At 45.8% G+C, this 24,968-nt stretch overlaps 1 long non-coding RNA gene across 1 annotated transcript; it reads left to right on the top strand.

Annotated features, from left to right (window-relative positions):
- Positions 1-457: 457 nt before the first annotated feature.
- On the top strand, positions 458-24,512 carry LOC307147119. Its single transcript, XR_013819223.1, has 5 exons — positions 458-1,273; positions 1,529-1,576; positions 1,809-1,890; positions 23,865-24,075; positions 24,238-24,512. It is a non-coding gene; the product is annotated as an uncharacterized lncRNA (long non-coding RNA).
- The last annotated feature ends 456 nt before the right edge of the window (positions 24,513-24,968 follow it).

The following is a 24,968-nucleotide window of genomic DNA, read 5'->3' as shown; positions in this document are numbered from 1 at the left end:
AGTTTAATAACTCGTCTGAGAATAGGTCATACAGGTCTAAACCTTTCATTGTATAAAATAGGTAAGCACCCAACTGGGAAATGTACTTATTGTAATCAACCAGAAACAGTGGAACATGTTCTTCTTCAGTGTAGGAAATACAATATTAATAGGGAGCACCTCTTTCAGGCACTACGGAAGGCAAAACATCATGACGTCTCATTGTCAGGTCTCTTGGGGAAAACAGCAGGTCAGATATACTGTTATATAATTAGGTTTCTTAAAGAAACTGAATTAATTAAAAGAATCTGAGTCTAATAAGTATTTTTATTTATTTATTTATTTTTATTTTTTATTATTATTTTTATTATTATTATTATTTATTTATTTATTTATTTTTCCTGCTTAATCTCTCGTTCCACACTCCAGTCCAGTTGGTGGCGGTAATGCACCGTTAAATGGTTTGCCAACCGCCATTAAACACAAGAAGAAGAAGAAAAAGAAGACATTCGAACATTCGCATTCAAACCAGGGGGGCATGGATTTCTATTATTTTGAAGGTACCCCCGGGCGCCGCCATTGGCTAGCGGACCCCCTCCTGCTGTTAGCATCCCATTGACTCCCATTCATTTTGGCGTCACTTTGACAGCGAATAACTTCACATCTGAGGCGTTTAAAGACTCCATTTGTCCATTATTTATTTCTAAAGAAACACGAAAATGTATAAAAGGCTTCATTACCTTGTAGCTTACGTTATGGCCCCGTAGAAGCAATTTTTGTAAAAATAGGCTAACGATTGCGTCATAGCCACGCGACTCTCTGTCGCACAGTAGAAAATTACCGTATGGACAGGAGGAGAAGCTCGCGGGCAATCGGGAGGACGTGGAGGCAAAATGACAAAGTAATTAATCAAAACACCTACTAAAAGTTTCTCCTGCTCCTAGCTCATGGACACCTCCTACTCACACTCACCGTCTCTGCAAGTCTCGGAAGGGAATGATTCAGATTTCTCTTGGCACAGCTACTAGAAGACAGACGGTTTGCTCACGTCACATCTACGTCGTCAAGCTCAGTTTAAGTCTGCGCAGTACGCTCGACCCCCAGGAAGTAAGAGTTTCTAATTGGCTTCACTTTGTCTCCGTTGAATCCAATGGGGTCGCTGTGTCCATTTCTTTTACTGTCTATGATTCAAACACTGGAGCGAGCGCGCTGCGCGAGAGCAGATGGAAACGGGAAACATCATCAACTGACACACAGCAAAAGAAAATCTCCACGGCTATGAACCATATGACTAGTAAGCAAAACCACCTCAAATATACAATGCACTACTGTCCAAAAGTTTGGGGTCTGTAAGATTTATGCTTTTGAAAGAAGTCATTTTAAAATCATTAACCCCAGGTTTTTTCAGTGTGATTGTCCTTGAGAAGCCTGTAGGCTAAATAATAGGCGACAAATATAATGATATAATGGTCGTAGTTATAATAATTTATTTAACTATTATGATAACAGGATATCATGGTCATTGGTATATTTTATTTTATTTCTCTAGGTCTGTTTTGAGTTATGTTGGCCAGTGAGACAGACACCATACTCAGGGGTATTTATTTATTTGTATGTATTTTTTACTGATAAATACTGCATTTTTTTTTTACTTTTAAATGCTAAATGTGATTCATGCATGCAAGTTATTTTTCACAGATATCTGGCCAGCTTACTCATGGCTCATACTCTTAGCCTTTAAAATGTTTGAATTGATATCCCCAATGCAATATCAGGGGCTAAAGATATCATTAGAGTTCTTAAACTTATGGCTATGCTCTTGTTATCAGATGAGATATAATCCCTAGCGTTTGGCCCTGTGATTCTTCAGGACAAGACCTTGATGCCATCCACACTCAGTAGATGAAGAAGGTGAGTTTCACAATAGCTGCTAGCTATCACAAATCAAGAGACCGAACACAACAGGCTTTCATCCATATGCACACACCCATATGTAGGCATGGGTACTGAAACCCAGTATTAAATGGGCCCTGGGGCCAAATTATGGATGACCGCAGTATCGATAAGCTTGGACGTTATCAGTTCTGCTGACGGTACTGAAGAAATTACACGCACTATTTATTAAATACATTGTCTTGCAAATTGTATCTCACGCCATCCATAAAAAATGTTAAAATCTTTAAATATTTGTTTGCCGTAACCCGACCGACTCTGTCAATTTAGTACCGACCCAATTATTTATTTATTTTTCCCTTTTAGTCCAACCAACTTGCCGGTTGTAAACTTGCGTTAAGACCGACCGATTTTTCTTTTAACTCTTCAAACAACTAATACAAATGCAATAAAAATAATATTAGTTATTAAGTATTGTGAATATAAATACTTTCTTTTAAATAAAAACCCGTGGCGTGTCATCTATGATTATGTTTACACCATTGGTTTACGCATGTCACACTATGGCCTGCAGGCTAAGTTCGCTTCGTTTCATTCACTGTCAATGGTTCGCGCTTGGTAATGATGACTGCGGCTTTATCAAATTACTATAAAGATTATTTCATTTTTATATGTTGTTGAATATGGTTTATTAAAAAATAAACATGTGAGAGTGTGTTATAGGCTATATGCAGAGATGGGAAGTAACAAAGTACAAATACTTCGTTACTGTCCTCAAGTAGATTTTTCAGATATTTTTACTTTACTTTACTATTTATTTTTGTGCTGACTTTTTACTTTTACTCCTTACATTTTAACATGAATATCGGTACTTTCTACTTTTTTTATTCTAAAAAATTGGCTCGTTACTTTAGTTTCAAATAATTTCAGTGGAGTCGTTATTATTTTTGCGTCATCAACCCTTCACAGGGAGTATGATTGACAGGCGATGTGACCAATCATAATCCGCCATTTTGTCTGACAAAGCAGTCAGGAGAGTTAGTAGATTAACATTGGAGGATTTAAACTTGAAAAATGAAGTGTACCGACGTCTTTTCGCGTAAAAACATCATTCCCTATTATGTTCATTCATGTTTATTTGATGCTATAAATTAACTAGAAGGAAGAGATGATCGGTTCACGAGCAGCTTTAACTGAGGCTCTACAGCGATCTGTCACGACACATTAAAGAGACACAAAACGGTATTTATGGTTTACATTTCTTTAAAAAATGACCAAATTTGAAAGGTGAGAATTTGTTTCATATAAAAAAATAGCCTGGTCTGTCCTGTCTCTCAGCCCCTTGTCAGTGTCCTCTTTGCTCCGCGATGTGTGTTTAAGTGTGTGAGAACATGGTGTGGCGTAAGAGCGGCGTCGCTTGTCGGACATAGCAACAGTAACTAAAGGGAACGGAAGGGTTTGGGAATGGGAATGGCACGGTCAAATGAATGGGAATATACGTTGCACACTTGACCCATCACTACAAGACGACTCGACAGATTCGGCGGCATTCATTCGCGGAAAAAATCATTACATAGCCTATATGTAGATTCCTTTAAATTAGGGATGCACCGATCCACATTTTTTCACTTCCGATCCGATCCCGATACCTGAATTTGGATATCGGCCGATACCGATACTATTCCGATACCAGAGCTGTGTTTGCTTTAATATTATTATTATCATTATTGTTTATTTTATATGATGCTGAAATAAACTTCTCTCAACAGGCAAGTATGATATGTAACTTAAAGTACGTATGTATGTCCCAAAAGGCAACTTGAAGTAAGAATAAGGTCAAAAAAGGAAGTCAGAAAAACAGGAAATCCTGTTAACAGGAAAAATCCCATTCTGAAAACAAATATGCAAAACTGTAAGTAGGGCCATTTGAAGGAATTTGGGGGCCCCAAGCAAACTGGACATGGAGGCCCCCCCAATAAAAAACATTATAATATGTAACCATATTCCGTCCGTTCGAAAAAAAAAGTTGCACTACCTGTTTGTTACAAGCAGCATTTGCCGTCAGGCAGGTAGCTAACATAAACATATTTTTTCTAGCCTACCTGCTGCAAAATTCCATTATTTGTACAAGACAAGTGGAGCTATTTTATCCAGTGTAATTTATCACTTAGGCTACCACTAGGGTGTAACAAAATTCATGGTTCGGTTCAATACGATACACTTGTGTTACGGTTTGGGACGTTTTCGATACAGCAAAAAGAAAGAAATGCCAGAGAAATTTCCTTGATTTATTTATTTTTCTTTTTTTTTTAAATTAAAACTAACATCATAAAATATGATTTTTTTTTACTTTGAGCAATTCTGGAGCTATAATTGACTCTTCTTAGGAGCATATAAAACAAAAAAGCTCCTTGGAAAAAATGAAATGTAATATTGTAGTAGTTATAAACAAATGTTTATTTTAGTTCAGATTAACATTTGAGGGCATTGTATTCATGATGTCAAAATAAAACCGACGTAATGTTACTTGAAGGCATTATAGCCTATTCCTGCCAAACTATGTGAATGTTTCTCACTAGATCTAGCAGCGATGTTATTACTTCTGTGGCGAATTCAAATGCTTTCTTTACTGGATCTCTTATTAGCGCTGTGTAGTGACAGTGTCGCTTGATCAAGATCGGCTCGCGCTGCACTGGTCCAAACTGATAAACGGTCCGTCAACCACACAATAACGAGCAGTTTCGTTTCGCTTGCATTACGTTTGCCATTTGATGTTGGGCAATGTTGTGGTCGCGCCGGCGTCTCTACATTATGAGCGCGCTTGCCACGCGCAACGCGCCTACATTTGAAATAACAAAACTTTGGTCGGCAGGAAAAATGGTCCAACGTACCGTTCGGTTTGAAAATGCGTACCGAAAACCGAACCGAAAGCCTCGTACCGAACGGTTCAATACGAATACGTGTATCGTTACACCCCTACTTACCACTATCTTGTTTTTTCTTATCCTCCTCTTCCTTTCTCTTCATTCTTTTCTGGCTTCCTGAAGCATAATTCCGCTTCATGATGACTGCCGAGGAGTTTTTGTATTTTGCCGGCAGCAGAGATCACGTGGTTGGCTGGCTGCTGTCAGCGACTACTGAGAGGGGCCCCTTGAGGGGGATCCCGATAACAGTGTCATTGCACTTTACTGCATTGACTATCAAAGGGGCGCTCACACAGTTTGTCGTTGCATTTTATTCTTAACCAGTCGTTGTCTTGGGGCCCCAGGCCAGCTCGGGGCCCCAAGCAATTGCTTGGTTTGCTTGCCTTGTCGCGACGGGCCTGACTGTAAGGGTTTCAAATTTATTGTCATGTCAATATTTATTACGTTCCCAAAAAGTCAAATACTTGAGTGTTGAAATATAAGAAAAGTGCAAGTGTAAACATCTTACACACACACTATCTGAAGGGTGATCCTCGCTCCGATGCGGTAACGTTAAATCTCTCGATGAATGCTCGATCAACATCAGCATCTTGCAAACAGACAAACGGATTTCGCCTCATTCGCCAATTTCGCTTCAAACGTTTGCTTTTTATGCGCGTCAATTTTTCTCTGGACGCGCGAATGGATTCAAAATATTCAAGCGTCCAACTAGACGCGGTAGACGAGAATTTGACGCGCTATTCGCGTTTGGTGGGAACGCACAGTAACGTGGTGCTTTTTTAAATGTTTGATTGAGTTCGTTGTGTTGTACGACGCGAGGGAGCTTAAAAGAGCTCTGAATTACGGCTTCGCAAACATTGCATTTTGCTGTCTTGCTCTGCGGTGTTTCCAGTAAGTTAAGTATTTCCACACAGCGGACGTTGTTGGCTAGCCGCAAACTGCGGAATGGATTTCCTGAGCGGGAGCGTGTCTCATAACCCTGTGTCTCATTGAGCCGCGCCTCCGTTCAGGAAATCCATTCCGCAGTTTGCAGCCAGCTAGCAGACTAGCCGGCGGGAATCACTTTTGGATTTCAGCAGACAACGTTAAAGCGCAGACATGATTCATGGATATCGGATATCTCCGCAGGTTGGATCGGGAAAATCCGATACGTGAATTATGCTGGTATCGGGTCCCGATACCGATACTGGATCGGATCGGCCCCATCCCTACTTTAAATGTTAAAGGAGAACTCCTGTCAATTTTAACATTGAGCTCATTTTTTTGGAAATTTGGAGTGCTGTCAATACAGAGAACAACGACAAAAATCGGTGTTGCCTACACCATGTTATCCTCTTTTTAAAATTTGCACCCTGTTGACTTCAATGGGGCAAGTTTTAAACCTGCTTTTAGCCTCTTAACATCCTTGATGTGTCATTACAAGTGCCCAGCCATGTTGAGTGATTCCTTCAGAGTGAACACGGGTGAATCTGACTGCAGTAGATGTGAAAGATATGAATAAAAATGATGTTATTTAAGCCAGCGCAAATACCTGTATTTACATCCTGTTTTCGGTCGAAATCCAAAGTAGTCGATTGTCGAGTTCACGCGCGTGATCATAGGTAACTAAACCTATGCGCGTGAACTCGACAATCGTAATGACACATCAAGGATGTTAAGAGGCTAAAAGCAGGTTTAAAACTTGCCCCATTGAAGTCAACAGGGTGCAAATTTTAAAAAGAGGATAACATGGTGTAGGCAACACCGATTTTTGTCGTTGTTCTCTGTATTGACAGCACTCCAAATTTACAAAAAAATTAGCTCAATGTTAAAATTGACAAGAGTTCTCCTTTAAGGGGAAGATTAAAAAAGAGAAACTGGGTCTGTGAATTCTCACAGAATCACAATTGAATTCACAATTGAATTCATATCTTGCTACTCCGTCAGAATCTCATTAACCTGGATGAGTCTCTGTCACAATAATCATATAGGCTATGTGATGTTTTAGGCCGATTGGCAGACATCCATTTAAAATGTAACGTTAGGCAATGGCATATAAAGAACCTTTTTTCCATATCCACTTAAGTTTCTCAGCTTGCACTCTTTTTTCATTTGTGTGGTCCAGGTAGCTTTGCATAAAAAAAAATGGTTATCATTCGCAAGGCTACTTTTACTTTTATACTTTAAGTAAATTTCCAAGCCTGTACTTTGTTACTTTTACTTGAGTAAAGAAGTTAAATCAGTACTTCTACTTTTACCAGAGTATTTTTTAACACAAGTATCTGTACTTCTACTTGAGTACGAGAAGTGAGTACTTTTGCCATCTCTGGCTATACGTAATGTTATAGTCAGATATGACGACGCTACTGCAACACGCATCGCCGCAGATGAGCAGCTGAGCATCTATTCATCAAGCCAACGTGCAAACTATCGCAAATCAAAGTGAAAGTAAGTCACTGATGCTTAACACACAATCATCTTCATTAAATGTAAAGAAACTAAATGATCTTACCTGGGCTGTTTCTGCCTTCTCTTATTGCGGCCTTTGATTCAGAAATTTTAGCTGATGATCAATAAAATAATGCATCTCATAACTGTTGATTTTCGGTGACGTGCACTCCATTAAATCTGCATATAGCGGGAATTGAAGATTGGATTTTATATCCGCAAAAAAAAAAAAAACACACACATTGATGTAACCAGGTGTAAATGGAATCGTTTTGATAAATCAGACAGCAATCCGATCTGAGAAAACGCATGAAGTGGCCTGGTGTAAACAGCCCCTAGACATCGGTGAAAAACTAAATAGAGATGCATTGTTAATGTAACACATTAACATGTTTTTTTTCATAGGTATTACATTGCATGTTAATGCAATTAACTGTCATTTTGTGAATTCTAAAGTCAATTTAAAGGAGAACTTGGTAACTTTTTTAACTTAATAAAACTGTCTAGAAATCATTTGGATGGTTAAACAACCTGTTCTGGTGATATTGGTGACTTTCCCCGCTCCCCCCAGCGTTCCCAGGCGGAAAACCAACCTTGCAACTTGGGGACTGCCGTCCCGGCAAGATAGAAATTGGAAGTCTCGTGAGAAGCGAGAACGAGCGCGAAACACGAATTGCTTTACGGCAATTCGACATAAACACACACGCATGTATGATGTATTACCAGATTACCCACCTCGGTAGACATAGCTCCACACGATACAGTTGGCTTGCTCTGATCAAAACAAACGCACATGAGCAGCGGTAGAGAGGGGGAGGAGGCCGCCGCAAGTGAGTTTTTTACGACCGTGTTGTGAAATATACGCCCCCCCCACAGCTGTAGGGGGAGCTCGTGGGGAAAACATGCGACAACAAAAGGGAAAATCAGCGAAGAAGTGACTAGAGTTCGCTAGAGTTGCCGAGTTCTCCTTTAATTTATTTGTTTCCCTCTGAAAATCCACTTTAGTTGATATCTAGTGGCTTCTTTCTTGATTCTGACCCAGTCAGTAACGTCACGATATGCAAATTAGTTTAAATTCATACCTATGTAATCACCATGACAAATTTTATTTTTCATTGAATCTTGAGATTCACGTGCAAAAATATTCATGGTAAGACAGTGGTTCACATTTATGTTGTGTTTAACCCTTTCATGCATGAATTATGATAACCCCAATCAGGATTTTTTTCCTATGTTTTTATTGCTCTTAGGGCATGAAAAACAAGAATTGATTTTTATTTTATTTTTTTACAAATTTTTCAAAGAGATCTTCAGATGTCCACTTGAGTGGACAGCATGCGGTTATGGTTTAAACTTAAGATATACTATATTAAATATAAGACAATAATCAAACAGATAAAGTATGTGAATTTAACAAACTAATCAATACAATTATATCAAATCATGTGAAAACTATAAAATATATACAAAAAAATATAAATGCAAAATATTGCAAAGGCTTCATACAACTTCATACAAGTTGCACTTAGCGTATCTTTGATATCAGAACATGAGGATGTGATTCCATCAGAATTTTCTACAGCCTGTCAAGGTACAACTGTGGAAACCACTCAGATGCTCCTTCCAGTGCACCAGAGTATGGAGATTTACCCTTATTAGCTAATCAGAATTATCATGTTCAAGATGGACATGCACATTTCTATCATAGCCCTCCTCTGAGAAAACCTAGCGATACGTTTTTTTTAGAGATGCACCGATTACAGTTTTCTAGGCCGATTCCGATTTCCGATTTTTCATTGAGTTTGACCTGCCGATACCGATTTTAGCCAATTCTGATTTCATTTTTTTCTAATCACTTTACAGCACACACAAATATTTATTTTCGATCTTTACTTTAACCCTTTCAAGTTTAAAATATTCTAACTGACACCCCCACCCCTAGAGTGAGTTTTTTCAAGGCCAACGTTCCCTTTAATGTTTCCATGGCGACGCGTCACGCGATACACCGCAGCCACAATAATACTGTATGACAGATGTGTCGCTTTTATTTCGCTTTTCCTTTTTTATTCAAAATATTCGCAAACTTACTTACCATGTCATCAACTAGCCTATCTGATATTCCGATTCTCAAATAACGTTACGTGTAAGTGAGTGTGTTTGGTCGTTAAAAACGTACTCGGTTACTAATGTAACCTCGGTTCTCTCTAGAAGAGGGAACGAGTATTGCGTAAGGTTAGCTTACGCATCGGGAAAGTCTTCTTTCTTCGAGATCTGAAGCCAAAAAATTATCCTTAATTTTGTATACATTGTCAACGCAGTGCAGCAGCCGACAGACCTAGGCAGGCTGTATAAGCGTGCTCATTGGCTGCTCGGCGGCAACTGCTTAAGCCTATCGGTGAGCGCTCTGAACGCGGCAACCAATGGAGGGCTTCGCGCCCTCCACACCCTTCTAACCGTCAGAATGGGTGTGGCCAGCGTGTATATATTCAGAGCTCATAGGCTAAAATTCTGGTTTTCGCAGTCTGAAGCGCAAAAGCTCGTGGCGCGACACGGCAGGTTACGCAATACTCGTTCCCTCTTCTAGAGAGAACCGAGGTTACATTAGTAACCGAGTACGTTCTCTTACGAGAGGTCTCTCGTATTGCGTAAGGTTAGCTTACGCATCGGGAACCCTTTGTCAACGCCGTGTGCGCCGAGCATCCAGCCCATGAATCCCAGGGAAACCGGGGAAAACACTCTGCTGGGAAATGTGGCCGGTCGGAGAGACGGGCCAGCGCAGTACAGGCACTTCATGCAGCATATGAAATAGAGCGGCGCGGCCGGTCTATAAACATATAACAGTACAAACAGTAGGGCCGGCAGAGTGCGCCCATACAGTACATAAGCACTCATAAGGGTAGGAGAAAAACGACATAGTCGGTCTCACATGAAGGGAAAAATTCCCGCGCGACAGAGAATAATACGGGCGGCCAGCAGCGCGGGCCAGCACCGACAACAGCGCGTAACGGGAAATAGGAAACAGAGCGGATCAGCCGGTCTGAGTCAAACACTTCACCCTGAGTATAGTACCAGAATAGCGCCAGCATATGAACGTAGTCTGCACACGAGAAATGGGCAGAGCATACATGTCACTTATGCTGACAGTATTTTTGCCTGTAGGGCAGGAACTTCCAGGTTATAAAACCTCACGAATGTTGACGGGGAGGCCCAGCCCACCGCCATACAAATACCGTGATTAGAAATTCCGCTGGACCAGGCCCACGATGAGGCCATGCCTCTAGTGGAGTGGGCTCTGATGCCCAGAGGGCACTGCAGGTGTCTGGAGGCATAAGCTGCTGCTATCGCGTCCACTATCCACCTGGACAAGCTCTGCTTCGAGGCGGCAAGACCCTTGGTGCGTCTGCCGAAGGAAACAAAGAGCTGCTCTGAACGCCTGAAAGTGGCGGAGCGCGTGATGTAAACTCTCAGCGCCCGGACAGGGCATAGGAGGTTATCACTGTCCCCACTGTTGGATGCTGGCAGAGCCGAGAGGGACATAACTTGTGCCCTAAACGGGGTTCCAATCGCTTTGGGGATGTAACCGTGTCTCGGTCTGAGAATGACTTTCGAGTCATTCGGCCCGAACTCAAGACATGCAGGGCTAACAGATAGCGCGTGCAAATCACCCACTCGTTTGACTGAAGACAGAGCTATCAGAAAAACGGTTTTAAGCGACAGATACTTTAGATCCGCGGATTCAAGCGGTTCAAAGGGAAAAGCCCTCTAGGGCCGCTAGGACCAAGGACAGATCCCACGAGGGAACCGAGGGGGGCCGCGGGGGATTCATCCGTCTAGCTCCTCTGAGGAAGCGGATAATGAGCTCATTCCTTCCCATTGCCCGGCCGCGCGTCGTCTCAGCGAACGCTGCAATAGCGGCCACATATACTTTGAGCGTGGAAGGGGATCTGCCCTTTTCCAACAGCTCTTGTAAGAAGGAGAGCACCCGCGGGACCCCGCATGCGCGCGGATCCAAGTTTTTAGTAGCGCACCATTTAGAAAACACCGACCACTTAGACGCGTAGAGCCGTCTCGTGGAGGGGGCTCTCGACTGTGTGATCGTGTTCACGACCCCTTCTGACAGGTCAACGGGTATCCGTTGATCACCCATGCATGCAGCGACCAGCGCTCTGGATGGGGATGCCAGATCGATCCACCGGCTTGGGAGAGGAGATCCTTTCTCACCGGGATCGGCCATGGGGGTGAGTGCGACAGCCTCACTAGCTCTGGGTACCAAGTTTGGTTTTCCCATCGCGGGGCTATAAGCAGCACTGAGTGGTGCGTTTCTCTGATCCTCGAAATGACCTGTGGCAACAGGGAGATCGGAGGAAAAGCATACAGCGGGAGGCTGGGCCATGTCTGGGACAGCGCGTCCTCGCTCTTCGAATAAAACTTCGGGCATTGAGCATTGTCTTTCGACGCAAAGAGGTCGATTTCCGCTCTGCCGAATAGGCGCCAGAGAAACTGGACTGTCTGGGGGTGCAGAGACCATTCTCCCGGGGGAATGTTGTCCCTGGACAGTCTGTCTGGACCGACATTCAGGTGGCCCGGCACGTGCGCGGCTCTCAGCGAGCGCAGCGAGCGGTAAGCCCACACGAGAAGGCGTTCTGTCAGCCTGCACAGATTCCTGGATCTGACACCGCCCTGTCGGTTCACATAGGATACCACGGACGTGTTGTCCGAGCGGACTAGCACATGGTGATCCCGTATGAATGGGAGGAAGCGCCTGAGCGCGTTCTCGACCGCTATCATCTCCAAACAGTTTATGTGGAGGCATTTTTCCCGGTCTGACCATAGGCCAAAAGCCGGTTTGCCCTCGAACAGAGCGCCCCAGCCTGAGGTGGAAGCGTCCGTCGAGATAACTTTGCGGTGTGAGATAGCTCCCATTGTCACTCCCCGCTGGTACCAGTCGGCCGCTAACCAGGGCTTCAGAGCTGAAACGCAGCTCTGAGTCACTCTGATGCGAATACCGCCGGAAGCCCATGCTCTGTGAGGCACTCGGGCATTCAGCCAGCGTTGTAGCGGGCGCATTCGTAAAAGACCCAGCCGAAGCACTGCTGCGGCTGAGGCCATACAACCCAGTAACCTCTGAAATGTTTTGAGAGGTACGGTGCTGCCCGGCCGGAGGGACGCGGCCAGGCGTCGAATGCAGCGCGCGCGCTGTGTCGACAGGCGGGCCGTGTACTGATATACCTGACCGTCGAAGGCGAATCTCAAGAATGGCCTGTGACGGGGTATTATCTGGATCTGAAAAGCACGCGTCTTTTAGATCGAGAGATATAAACCAGTCCCTCGGGCAAATTTGCGCGAGAATTTGTCTGGTTGTGAGCATTTTGAACGGTCTTCTCATAAGAGCCTTGATCAAACGTCTCAGATCCAAAATTGGTCTGAGAGCTCCGTCCTTCTTGGGAACGAGGAAATAACGGCTGTAAAAGCCCGACTCGCTCATGGAAGGGGAAACCGGTTCTATTGCCCTTTTGCACAGAAGTGTAGCTATTTCTGCTCGAAGTAGATGTGCTACTTCCCCATTCACTCTGGTCTCGATACGCGCTTGAAAGCGCGGAGGGCGGCGAGCGAACTGCAGAGTATAGCCCTGTTTTACTGTGCTTAGCACCCGTTCTGATGCGCCTGGAATAGCTTCCCACGCTTTTGCGTGTGCAGCCAGGGGCAGAATGGCCTCCGGGCTCCGATCGCCGCGCATCGCGGGCTCGAGAGCTCGAAACGGAGGGGCGGGCGCGGCGCGCGCGCTCTTGGTGCTTAGATACGGCGGATCGCACGCAGCGATAGCTGGCCGTTTTACACACAGTGTCCCGGTGGCTTTAGACGGGGAACATAAATTGTGAGGCGCGACGCGCGATGGCGGCGTCGGGGGCGAAAATGTTCGTTAGTATGTGTGAGCGCTCAAGGGCGGGCACAGGACTTACATTCAGGGGCGGGCGCGGCGCGCGCGCTCTTGGTGCTTAGATACGGCGGATCGCACGTAGCGATAGCTGGCCGTTTTACACACAGTGTCCCGGTGGCTTTGGACGGGGAACATATAGTGTGAGGCGCGATGTCGGCGTCGGGGCGAAAATGTTAGTTAGTATGTGTGAGCGCTCGAGGGCGGGCACAGGACTTACATTTAAAACATGACCGGTCGTGCGAGGCCGTGTGACAGAGCGGGCAGTGAGTAGGTGTGGGCACGGAGAAGTGGACACGTGACCTACTTTTAACATTAAAGTGGCTTTTGCCTGCTTCATGAGAGTGGGCTCTGTGAGAGACACGGGATGTATAGTGCTTGTGTACAGGGGTGAGCACAAACGTGGGCACATTCACTGTACTAGAAACACATACGGCGTCAGCCGTGCAACCAGACATTATGCTCTTTTGAAATTTCTCTGGGTTGCCGTGAGAACGGCGGATGCGCGCAGGCGAGCGGGTAGATATACCGGCTCGTTGACTGCGAGGTAAACAGCTGCAGTAGCCGTGGCAACGGGGACTGACAGAGCGTAAAGCTTCGACGGTGGTCCAGCCGCAGGGCTGTGGGATTTAACCGTCTTTTCTTCTCTCGTGTTTAGACGCTCAAAAATACTCGAGCACCCTGAGAAGGTGTGGTGCGAGAGGCGGGTTCGCTTTCTGTAAGTAAGAAAGACTGGCCGCGAGCTCGGAGAAGCAAGCAGCATAAATTTTTATCTGCCCCGAGAGCTGGGATCGAACGCGGATCTCCCGCATGAAAGCGTATGATTCTGCCACTGAGCCACAGGGGAAAACACATTAGCTTTCAGTTAGCGCGAGCATATAAAAATCGACCTCATGTGTCGCGTCGGCGTTTGTTTGCAGGCGTGCGTGTGTTTAAAACAGGCTCGTTTACTGCAATAGTAATATTTCCAGTCGCCTGAACTTAAGAGGGGACTGAGAAATGTGTGAGGATTGGCGGTTGTCCAGCCGTAGCGAGACTAACACACTCTCTTCTCTTTTCGCCGGTGAGTGAGGCGCGCACGCTGAACGCTGCTCGTGACCGTCCGCTTTGTCATCCCTTGAACGGCGCAATCTGCGCGGCCCAACGAGGGAGAGAGCGGGCTTGTTTTCTGTATGTAAGAAAAACTGGCCGCGAGCTCGGAGAAGCGAACGCTTTGACAAAGCGGACGGTCACGAGCAGCGTTCAGCGTGCGCGCCAGAGACCCGGGCTTGACAGTCTAGGATTCCGCCACTGAGCCACAGGGGAGAATACATTAGTACTCGGTTAGCGTCATCATGTCTTGTGATGGCGTTTGCTTGCAGGCGAGCGTGTATTTATAACAGGCTCGTATACTGCAATAGTAACAATTCCAGTCGCCTGAACTTAAGAGGGGACTGAGAAATGGAGGTTATAGTCCAGGCCACGGCGGGACGAAAACACTCTGTTCCCCTTTCACCGGTGAGTGACGCGTGAGGACGGAGTAGCTTTCTTGTAACGTAAAGAGAGCTCCAAGACCGTCCACTCCTGCCATCCCTTGTGAGCGGCGCAGTTTGCGCGGCTCGAACAGAGGGAGAGGAAACTCGCTCCGAGACCGTCCGCTCCTGCCATCCCTCGTGAGCGGCTCAGTTTGCGCGGCTCGAACAGAGGGAGAGGAAACTCGCTCCAAGACCGTCCGCTTCTGCCATCCCTTGTGAGCGGCGTAGTTGCACGGCTCGAACAGAGGGAGAGTACGGGTATCTATCACATTCGCCTCATCTCCTGACGCGGCGGCGGCGCGGGCGAGAGCCGGCGGTTGAGCGGCCGGGAGGGAGAGGGCGAGAGAGAGCTCGAGGGAGAGGTTCCGGCGAGCTCCTAAGTCACAACAGTCTCCGGTGGTCGCTGCGAGCGGCACATCTTATTGCGCGGCCCGGCAGGGACAGGCGGAGCGACAGCTTGGTCGAAAGCTTCAAGTCGAGCCCGCAGGGTCGACATTGAAAGCTCTTCACACTCGGAGAGTGCGGTGGCGGCGTGCCCGCGGCCCAGGCGGAGAGCGCAGAGAGGTGGCGGTCTCCGTTGCTGAGCGGGGCGCGGCACGAGCCGCAAAAACGAGGCGTTTTTACAAAAACGCCTCGTGCTCTTTTAGAATACACACAGAAACAGTAATAATGTAAAGGATATGTCGCCGGATAGCGTAGCAGGCACGGATGGCTGAAGGCGGCGAAGACGGCCGGCTTCCTCAGGCACTGTCCTAAGCTTGCTGGTCGCTGGTTTCAACGGCGGCGGCTCTCAAGATCCAGCGATGTGAAGAGCGTCGCTGAAGACAAGAAAATCAGAATTTTAGCCTATGAGCGCTGAATATATACACGCTGGCCACACCCATTCTGACGGTTAGAAGGGTGTGGAGGGCGCGAAGCGCCCTCAGTGGTTGCCGCGTTCAGAGCGCTCACCGATAGGCTTAAGCAGTTGCCGCCGAGCAGCCAATGAGCACGCTTATACAGACTGCCTAGGTCTGTCGGCTGCTGCACTGCGTTGACAATGTATACAAAATTAAGGATAATGTGATACGGTTCAGTTCATTAATAGTAAGGAAGGAAGAAGACAGGGGTCGGCTGGAGCTGGGACGCACGTTTTATTTACTCTTTTCGTATTAACAGAAATATGCGCACAGAGCGCGTTCACCATGCACATGCACAGCAATATAAACAATAACTCAGAATTCTCTTTTCAGACGTCTCTTGCAGGATCAGCGTCGCACGAGGTCCCAGCTCGTCTCTCTCTCTCTCTCTCTCTCACTCTCCGGCTTATATCCGGTCTCTCCACGCCAATTACTGAAATCAGACACAGGTGTTCATCATCTGCACTTGACCTACTTACGCTCCGCTCTGCTCCGTCCTCTCTCTCCCGCTACAGACTCAGCAAAACCACGCCCCCCTCGCCACATACCCCCACCGCCCGACTCAGGCCGGGGAGCCATCCGGTCTGCAGCCTCCCCCCCCCTCCTCCTGGAGAGAAAGTCAGCCACAGCCATCTGTACACCCGGCCTGTGGATCACCTGGAACTTAAAAGGCTGTAAAGCTAGATACCAACGAGTGATCCGCGCGTTGGTATCCTTCATGCGGTGGAGCCACTGCAGGGGAGCGTGGTCCGAACAGAGGGTGAACTCCCGCCCCAGGAGGTAATAGCGAAGGGTGAGAACGGCCCATCTGATGGCCAAACACTCCTTCTCTATGGTGCTGTACATCGTCTCTCTCTTAGAGAGCTTCCGACTGATGTACAGCACCGGCCGCTCTTCACCCTCCACCTCCTGGGACAGGACAGCGCCCAACCCCCTGTCCGACGCGTCTGTCTGTAGAATAAAGGGGAGAGAAAAGTCAGGAGCATTTAAGAGCGGACCGCCACACAGGGCAGCCTTTATCTGGGTGAAAGCCTGCTGACACTGCTCCGTCCACTGGACCCTATCTGGTGCTTCCTTTTTAGTTAAATCAGTCAGCGGGCTGGCAGTGTCCGAAAAATTAGGTACAAACCTCCTATAATAACCTGCCAGCCCCAGGAACTGTCTAACCTCCTTTTTGGTCTTGGGCCTCGGACAGGTCGCAACTGCTGCCGTCTTGTCAATTTGTGGACGCACCTGTCCATGACCCAAGTGGAAACCCAGATATTTTACTTCCACCCGCCCAATTGCACACTTCTTCGGATTGGCCGTGAGCCCAGCCCTTCTCAGCGTCTTCAGGACAGCTCGCAAATGCTGCATATGTCGCTGCCAGTCACCACTATAGATGATGATATCATCTAGGTATGCAGCGGCATATGCAGCATGCGGCCGGAGAATTCTGTCCATCAGACGCTGAAAGGTGGCCGGAGCCCCGAACAACCCGAACGGAAGGGTAACAAATTGGTGTAATCCGAACGGCGTCGTGAAAGCGGTTTTTTCTTTGGTCATGGGAGACAAGGGGATCTGCCAATAACCCTTAGTTAGGTCCAGTGTCGAATAAAAACGAGCAGTGCCGAGTCGATCAAGCAATTCGTCAACCCTAGGCATTGGATACGCGTCGAATTTCGACACAGCGTTCACCTTTCTGTAATCCACACAGAACCGTACTGAGCCGTCCGTTTTAGGCACTAAAACTATCGGGCTCGCCCAGTCACTGTTGGATTCTTCTATTACTCCCATTTCTAACATCGCTTCTAATTCACTCTGAACTACTTTTTTCTTGTGTTCTGGTAATCTATACGGCCGGCTGCGAACAACCACGCCCGGCTCAGTCTCAACGTGGTGCTGAATGAGATTCGTTCGGCCAGGCAGGGGTGAAAACACATCAGCAAAATCTGCTTGTATAGATTTTATATCAGTGAGCTGCGAGGGTGAGAGGTGGTCTCCTCCAGGGGCCAGAGCGAGGGATTGAGATTTTGATCTCACTTCTGGACCGAGATCCTCCTCCCCACTCACTACCGTCGCCAGCATCACTGACTCCGCCTCCGACCATTTTTTAAGCAGGTTGAGGTGATATATTTGATGTGCTCCACCCCTATCCGTACGAACTACCTCATAGTTGAGATCACCAACTCGCCGTGTAACCTCAAAGGGTCCTTGCCACTTTGCGAGTAACTTTGAACTAGAAGTAGGGAGTAATACAAGTACTTTATCTCCCGGTGCAAATTGACGTAGTCTAGCCCCCCTGTTGTACAACCGACTCTGCTTGTCTTGGGCCTGTAACAAATTCTCCATTGACAGCCGCCCCAAAGTGTGGAGTTTTGTTCTCAGGTCCATGACATATTGAATTTCATTTTTGCTATTAGAAGGTCCGTCCTCCCAAGTTTCTCTAAGGACATCTAACACCCCACGGGGCTGACGTCCATAGAGAAGCTCGAAGGGGGAAAACCCCGTGGAGGCTTGCGGGACCTCCCGTACAGCGAACAAGAGGGGTTCTAACCACTTATCCCAATTTTTGGCGTCCTCCTGTACGAACTTACGAATCATGGATTTCAACGTGCGATTAAACCGTTCGACCAGCCCGTCTGTCTGTGGGTGATAGACACTTGTTCGAATCGATTTAATGCCCAGTAATTCGTACAGCTCGCGAATAGTACGTGACATAAACGCCGTGCCCTGATCGGTGAGGATTTCTTTCGGAATCCCCACCCGGGAGATTAATTGAAACAGTGCACTCGCCACACTCTTAGCAGAAATAGTGCGGAGAGGCACTGCCTCAGGGTACCGCGTTGCATAATCCACCAGAACTAATGCAAAGCGGTGTCCCCGTGCTGACCGTTCTAATGGCCCGATGAGGTCCATACCAATTCGTTCGAAGGGGACCTGCATTAATGGTAAGGGGCACAATGGTGCTTTTGGGGTGGCCGGTGGATTCACCAACTGACATTCACGACAAGACGCGCACCACCTGCGCACGTTCTCGTGAATGCCCGGCCAAAAGAACCGGGCCATGAGACGGTTTAGTGTAGCCGTTTGTCCTAAATGCCCGGCCATTGGATTACAATGAGCCGCCTGGAAAAGCATTTCCCGACGGCTTCTCGGTATCAATAACTGGGTTGTATCTTGCTTTGTCTGGGCGTCTTGGGTCACCCGATACAACTTATCTTTTAAAATTGAAAAATAAGGATAGGAGAGTGGTTGCTCAGGATGAAGAAGCTGACCGTCGATAGAGCGAACCTGATCAAAGGCATTTTTCAGCGTTTCATCCCGTGACTGTTCCAGGGGAAAATCATCACGCTCATGGAGGATGTTTCGCTCCAGAGCGCTCTGTTCCCCTGAGACAGGCTCCGGAGGTTCCGGCTCAGCCTCCCCCAACTGTGCAACCGCTATTCCACCCTTCTCTCTTTTCTCCCAAGCGGCATCCGAACATAAATATCCCAATAATTTATTAAACGAGGGCCAATTAGTACCCAGAATTATCGGATGCCGGAGGTGCGGATTAACTGCCACCTCTATTCTATGCTTTTCTCCCCTGAATTGAATATCCACAGGCAAAATAGGATAACTCACCACTTCCCCGTGCACACACCGAACCTTAACCACGCGGCTATTATCCAATGCCCTAGGTTGAATTAGGCTTTGATGTATGGAGGATTGGTTACATCCTGAATCCACCAGAGCCTGATATGTACCCCCCTTGATACTCACTGGTATTTGGTATAGGCCAGCTTGATCGAGGGCAGCCTGTGGCGCGTCGGGGACCCGGATCAATGTCCCCACCTCCATCACTGGACATCGATCAATAAAATGTCCTGGGTCCCCGCAGCGCCAACAGGCCGGCCCAGACTTTACCGCCGCCCTGGCGGCAGGAAGCGGGTCAAGCGATTGGCGTGGAGAGAGCGGTGCTGGAGGGGCCGGGGTGAAGAATCCCGTGGTCGAACTCCCTCCCCTGGGAGGAACTCTGGGGATCGCTGATGGCTCCGTCGGATAACCAGCTCTCCACCGGGGCGCTGGTTTCGGCGGGAGTCCTCCACGGGTCCTGGGAAGGGGAACAGGTTTGGAGAGAGAGAGGGGAGAGGGAGAGAGAGAGGCAGATGGTAGAGGGTCGCCGACCCCTGGGCACGCCACCATCTGGTCCTCCGCCAGCTGGATGGCCTGTTTCAGCGACGTCGGGCGGTGGCACTGGACCCACTGCGCAGTTTTCCTCGGCAGCCTGGCCACGAACTGCTCCAGTACCACACGATCGATCATAACCTCGACGTCGCTACTGTCGGCCATCAACCATTTGCGGCAGGAGTCCCGGAGCTGCTGTGCCATCACGAAGGGTCGGCCGGACTCTTCCAGTGTCAGGGTCCTGAACCGCTGGCGATGCTGCTCCGGCGTCCGACCGACCCGCTGCAGGATGGCACGCTTGAGGTCCTGGTAGACCAGGAGGTTTTGGACTGGCAGTTGGTGTGCGGCTACCTGCGCTTCTCCTGACAGCAGGGGGATCAGCCGCATTGGCCAGTCTCCGGTGGGCCATCCCCGGGCCTCTGCCGACTTCTCAAATAGACCCAAGAAGGCCTCCGGATCATCATGAGGCCCCATCTTGTTGAGCGGCAGAGGAGGTGTACTGTCCTTGGGGACGGCCCGAGCCTCCCGGTCTACCCAGCTCCGGAACAGCTCGCGGTCTTCATGCTGGGATCGGAGGAGCGCTTCGAAGCGTTTGTCCTGCTCCTCCTTGATCGCCAGCAGATGTTGGTGTTGCTCCTGATGAAGACCGGCGAGCGACTGGATGATGTCCGCAAATGGTGTACCTGACGGGGACTGCATGGCGGCGGCGATCTTCTTCCTTCCCGGGTTTCGGCACCACTGTGATACGGTTCAGTTCATTAATAGTAAGGAAGGAAGAAGACAGGGGTCGGCTGGAGCTGGGACGCACGTTTTATTTACTCTTTTCGTATTAACAGAAATATGCGCACAGAGCGCGTTCACCATGCACATGCACAGCAATATAAACAATAACTCAGAATTCTCTTTTCAGACGTCTCTTGCAGGATCAGCGTCGCACGAGGTCCCAGCTCGTCTCTCTCTCTCTCTCTCTGTCACTCTCCGGCTTATATCCGGTCTCTCCACGCCAATTACTGAAATCAGACACAGGTGTTCATCATCTGCACTTGACCTACTTACGCTCCGCTCTGCTCCGTCCTCTCTCTCCCGCTACAGACTCAGCAAAACCACGCCCCCCTCGCCACAGATAATTTTTTGGCTTCAGATCTCGAAGAAAGAAGACTTTCCCGATGCGTAAGCTAACCTTACGCAATACGAGAGACCTCTCGTAAGAGAACCGGCGCCGCAATGTTGTCCTGTCAGTCGGATTTACAGCACGTGAACTCATCAGTTTCTCCCGAAATAAATGCAAGAAAGTGGCCGGTGAACTGAGAAGAATAGAGTAAACTTTATAGTTACTTCCACTATGTTTGTCTGATACGAATAACACATGTCGGCAAATTATATTTGAATAGATTGTTATTGCTGCTTCCACAGACATTAGTGTGTATTTTACAAACTCCTAATGTATTGATTTAATCGTGTTTATGTGTATTTAAATATCTGAAACCTAAAATAAACATTATGAGGCTGAAAACACTGCTTAGTTGTGATATATGACAGCGCTGAACGCGTCCGACTCTGGCTCAGCGCCAGCCAACGCGCGAAAGCACAGTTTGAATCTGGCAGTTATGCGACGTCACTGAACATTCTAAATGTGGCGCCGTACTCTCAGGGGCGCAGAAATAAAATCCCATATATGAGACCGAACCGCTCAAAAGGTGAATCATGCGGCGCCCGAGTGCATTTGACCGGCATACAATCGGCATATGTCAGACTGACCGGCCGGTCGCCGGTCATGGCCGATCACGTGAAAATCGGCCAATTCCGGTCACCAGCCGATCAATCGGTGCATCTCTAGTTTTTTTCAATCTCATCTGAAATGATCAGTGTTGGGGTAACGCATTACAAGTAACATGCATAACACATTCAGATTACTTTTTTGATGTTACAAGTAAAGTAATGTGTTACAAGTAGCATGCATTACCTAATCAGATTACTTTTTGATCTAACAAGTAAAGAAACGCATTACAAGTAACATGCATTACGTAATCAGATTACTTTGTGATGTTATGAGTAAAGAAACGCATTACAATAACGCACATTTCATAATCAGATTACTTTTTGATGTTATGAGTAAGGAAACGCATTACAAGTAACACGCATTACGTAATCAGATTACTTTTTGATGTTATGAGTAAGGAAACGCATTGCAAGTAACATGCATTACGTAATCAGATTACTTTTTGATGTTATGAGTAAAGAAACACATTGCAAGTAACATGCATTATGTAATCAGATTACTTTTTGATGTTATGAGTAAAAAAACGCATTACAATAACATGCATTACGAAATCAGATTACTTTTTGATCTAACAAGTAAAGTAATGCATTACAAGTGTCATACATTATGTAATCACATGACTTTTTGATGTCAATGAAAATTACATTCTAATAATACAAGTACATTTATTGACAGTAAAAAAAAATCACTGCAGATTAAGTTTTTAAGTTTTAAATTTCAAAAACAATATTCACATTATAATTATGAATTGTAGCTGAAATATAGCAATTGATGCATGACGTCCACTACAGTGGACATGTGATTAATCAGAGTTTTCTCTCAATCTAAAATCAAAACTTGGAAAATTTTACTGTGATATGACTCATTAGATATTGCTTGATGCTGCAATATTTTTTTTTTACCTACAAGAGTCTCCTAGGATAGAAGGAATGGGTGTTTTTGAAAACATATTGAACTCTTTAATATTGCAGTAATATTAAAGGAGCTGTATGTAAGAAATGTATTTCAATGAATCATAAAATGGCCCTGATATGTCACTAGACAATAAGAAATCATGTTCATTTCAAATACTTATATCACTGACAAAAGTAGTACGGCCAGGATATTGTCATTTAAAAAGTGAAGTTGCAGCCCTCAACTGATGTTGATGTTGTCATCTTGTGTTTTGGCCTGAAGCGCCGCCCTCCATCTATCTACCAATCACGAAGTCAGTAGTGTTTCTGCATCCGGGTTGCCAGCTCTGCTCTAGTTACCACAGCTGCAGCTACAAACTGCAGCCTACGTTCCTGCTGGATCCTGCAGCCTATCTGGCAACCTCGAGTCAGGGGGAGGGGGAGGGGATACACCGCTCTATACAGTAATTTGAAAGTGATTGCAGTACCAGTTTTGGCCACAATCTTACATACAGCTCCTTTAAACATTTTAATACTACAGTAATATTAAACATCTTTAGTAGCCTATTTCTGTTTCAAATAACGTTGTGTTTGAGCTGCGTGCACTAAAGCTAAAGAGCTGAAGGAACACCCCTAAACCTATATGATAAATTAGATATTTATACAAAATAAACACAATATTACAACTTACACTTGCACAAAATCATGCACAGATTAACTTGAGCTATTAGTAATAGTAATCAACTATTACATAGTGAAACTCCTGTTGTGGATGCGCTCCTCCTAGGAAAACATGCTGAAACACAGCAACTAAACCCAAAAATTCACAACGTTTTTAATGCAATATTTTGCTCATTATAATGTATGTAAATATGGCAGTCCCAATCATAGTTATTAATGTTTTGCATTGAAGCTAATGATCATCACATATTGTGACTTTTAATTAAATCAAAGCTACAGCTAACACTGTCTGTAAAAGACACTTACAATCGGTTAAATGTACTGTTATGTTGATGAAATATTGAAAAAAAATCAACTTTAGAAAACATGGGTGGTGATGAAGTAAAAAGATCCAGCACATTTAGCTGGTACAACCTTTTGAACTGACTGTATGCATATCCCACACAGCCTCATTTTTGATTCACTTGGAATTAAATATGGCATCTACCTAGACTAAAGTTGCTTGACACATGCTGAAAGGTTCCACACAAATTGTTAAGATCTCACTGAAATGACTAGATATCTTTGTAGGAAGAAAAATACAGCTTCTTATTTGTAATATTGTGATCTGTAAAAAAAAATGCAGCTCTTATGTGGTAGCCAAAGTAGGAGTAACGTCACAACATTTATAGCTACCAACTGGAATATATTATGTATAAGTTTCTTTTTTCTGTAGAACATAAAAAGATATATAGATTTTTTTTTTTTTTTTTTTCATACAATTGAAGCTCATATATGTTTTGTCTTGAAGATCCACATAGGAAACAAAGTTTGGATCAGAGAAGAGGCATGGAAGAAGATTAATTTATCTACAAAAGATTCTCTCTATGTTAAAGAGATAGCTGTGGCACTGTGGGGGACAAACACTTTAAAGAGCAGAAGTGTGTCAGGAAAGGAGTGTCCCACAAATAAACATTCTGCAAAGCCTCCCCTGACACCCTCCAAGCTGCAAGTTTTGAGAGGTAATCTGTTATTTCATTCATTCATTCATTCATTTATTCATTCATATACTTTATGTAGCCGTAGCCAATTTAGTAAAAGGGTTTTACATTAGTTGATTAACTTTCTAAGTTTTACTAGTTGAAAAGTGACAAATTAATAATCTAAATTATTTATCTTTCAAGTCTGCTTCAGTGACTGGCTCAAACAAAAAGAACCCGAAAAAGGAGAGAGAGAAGCGGGAGAAGCAAGTGTATTACATATCCCAAAAAATACAAGATGTCAAAAAAAGAAAAGAAAAATGTAATGTAAAATGTATCTCTATAATTCTGTTATTGTTCTCCTTTAGTTACTATTATATTTTTTAGCATTTCAATCATTTCAATTAATAATTTTGTACATTACTGTTAGCATATCAATGGGTTGCAATATCAAATAAAAGGAATTTGTTTGAATGGTTGCCTGTGCTCCTGAAGATTATTTTAAGTATACTTGGAATTGTTTACATTATTTGTCACAACACCCAGTGGCAGGAAAAATAGAGAAGACATAGAGTCAGCCAGCCTGACCAGCTAAGACCAGCCGACCAGCTAAAACCAGCTAAGCCCAACAATGACCAGCTAAGACCAGCTAAGCCCAACAATGACCAGCTAAGACCAGCTAAGCCCAACAATGACCAGCTAAGACCAGCCTGACCAGCTAAGCCCAACAATGACCAGCTAAAACCAGCTAAGACCAGCCAGGCTGACCAGCTAAAACCAGCAAAGCCCAACAATGACCAGCTAAGACCAGCCTGACCAGCTAAAAAAGTGTTCAAAACCCCTCTAAAACCAGCCTGATAAACCAGCTATGACCAGGCTGGGAGACCAGCCAAAACCAGCCTGGTTTAAGCTGGATTTTTCAGCAGGGCTATACT

Source organism: Squalius cephalus (genome assembly GCF_949319135.1).
Source record: "Squalius cephalus genome assembly, chromosome: 2".
Classification (NCBI taxonomy): domain Eukaryota; kingdom Metazoa; phylum Chordata; class Actinopteri; order Cypriniformes; family Leuciscidae; genus Squalius; species Squalius cephalus.
This window is presented reverse-complemented; position numbering and strand designations above follow the sequence as displayed.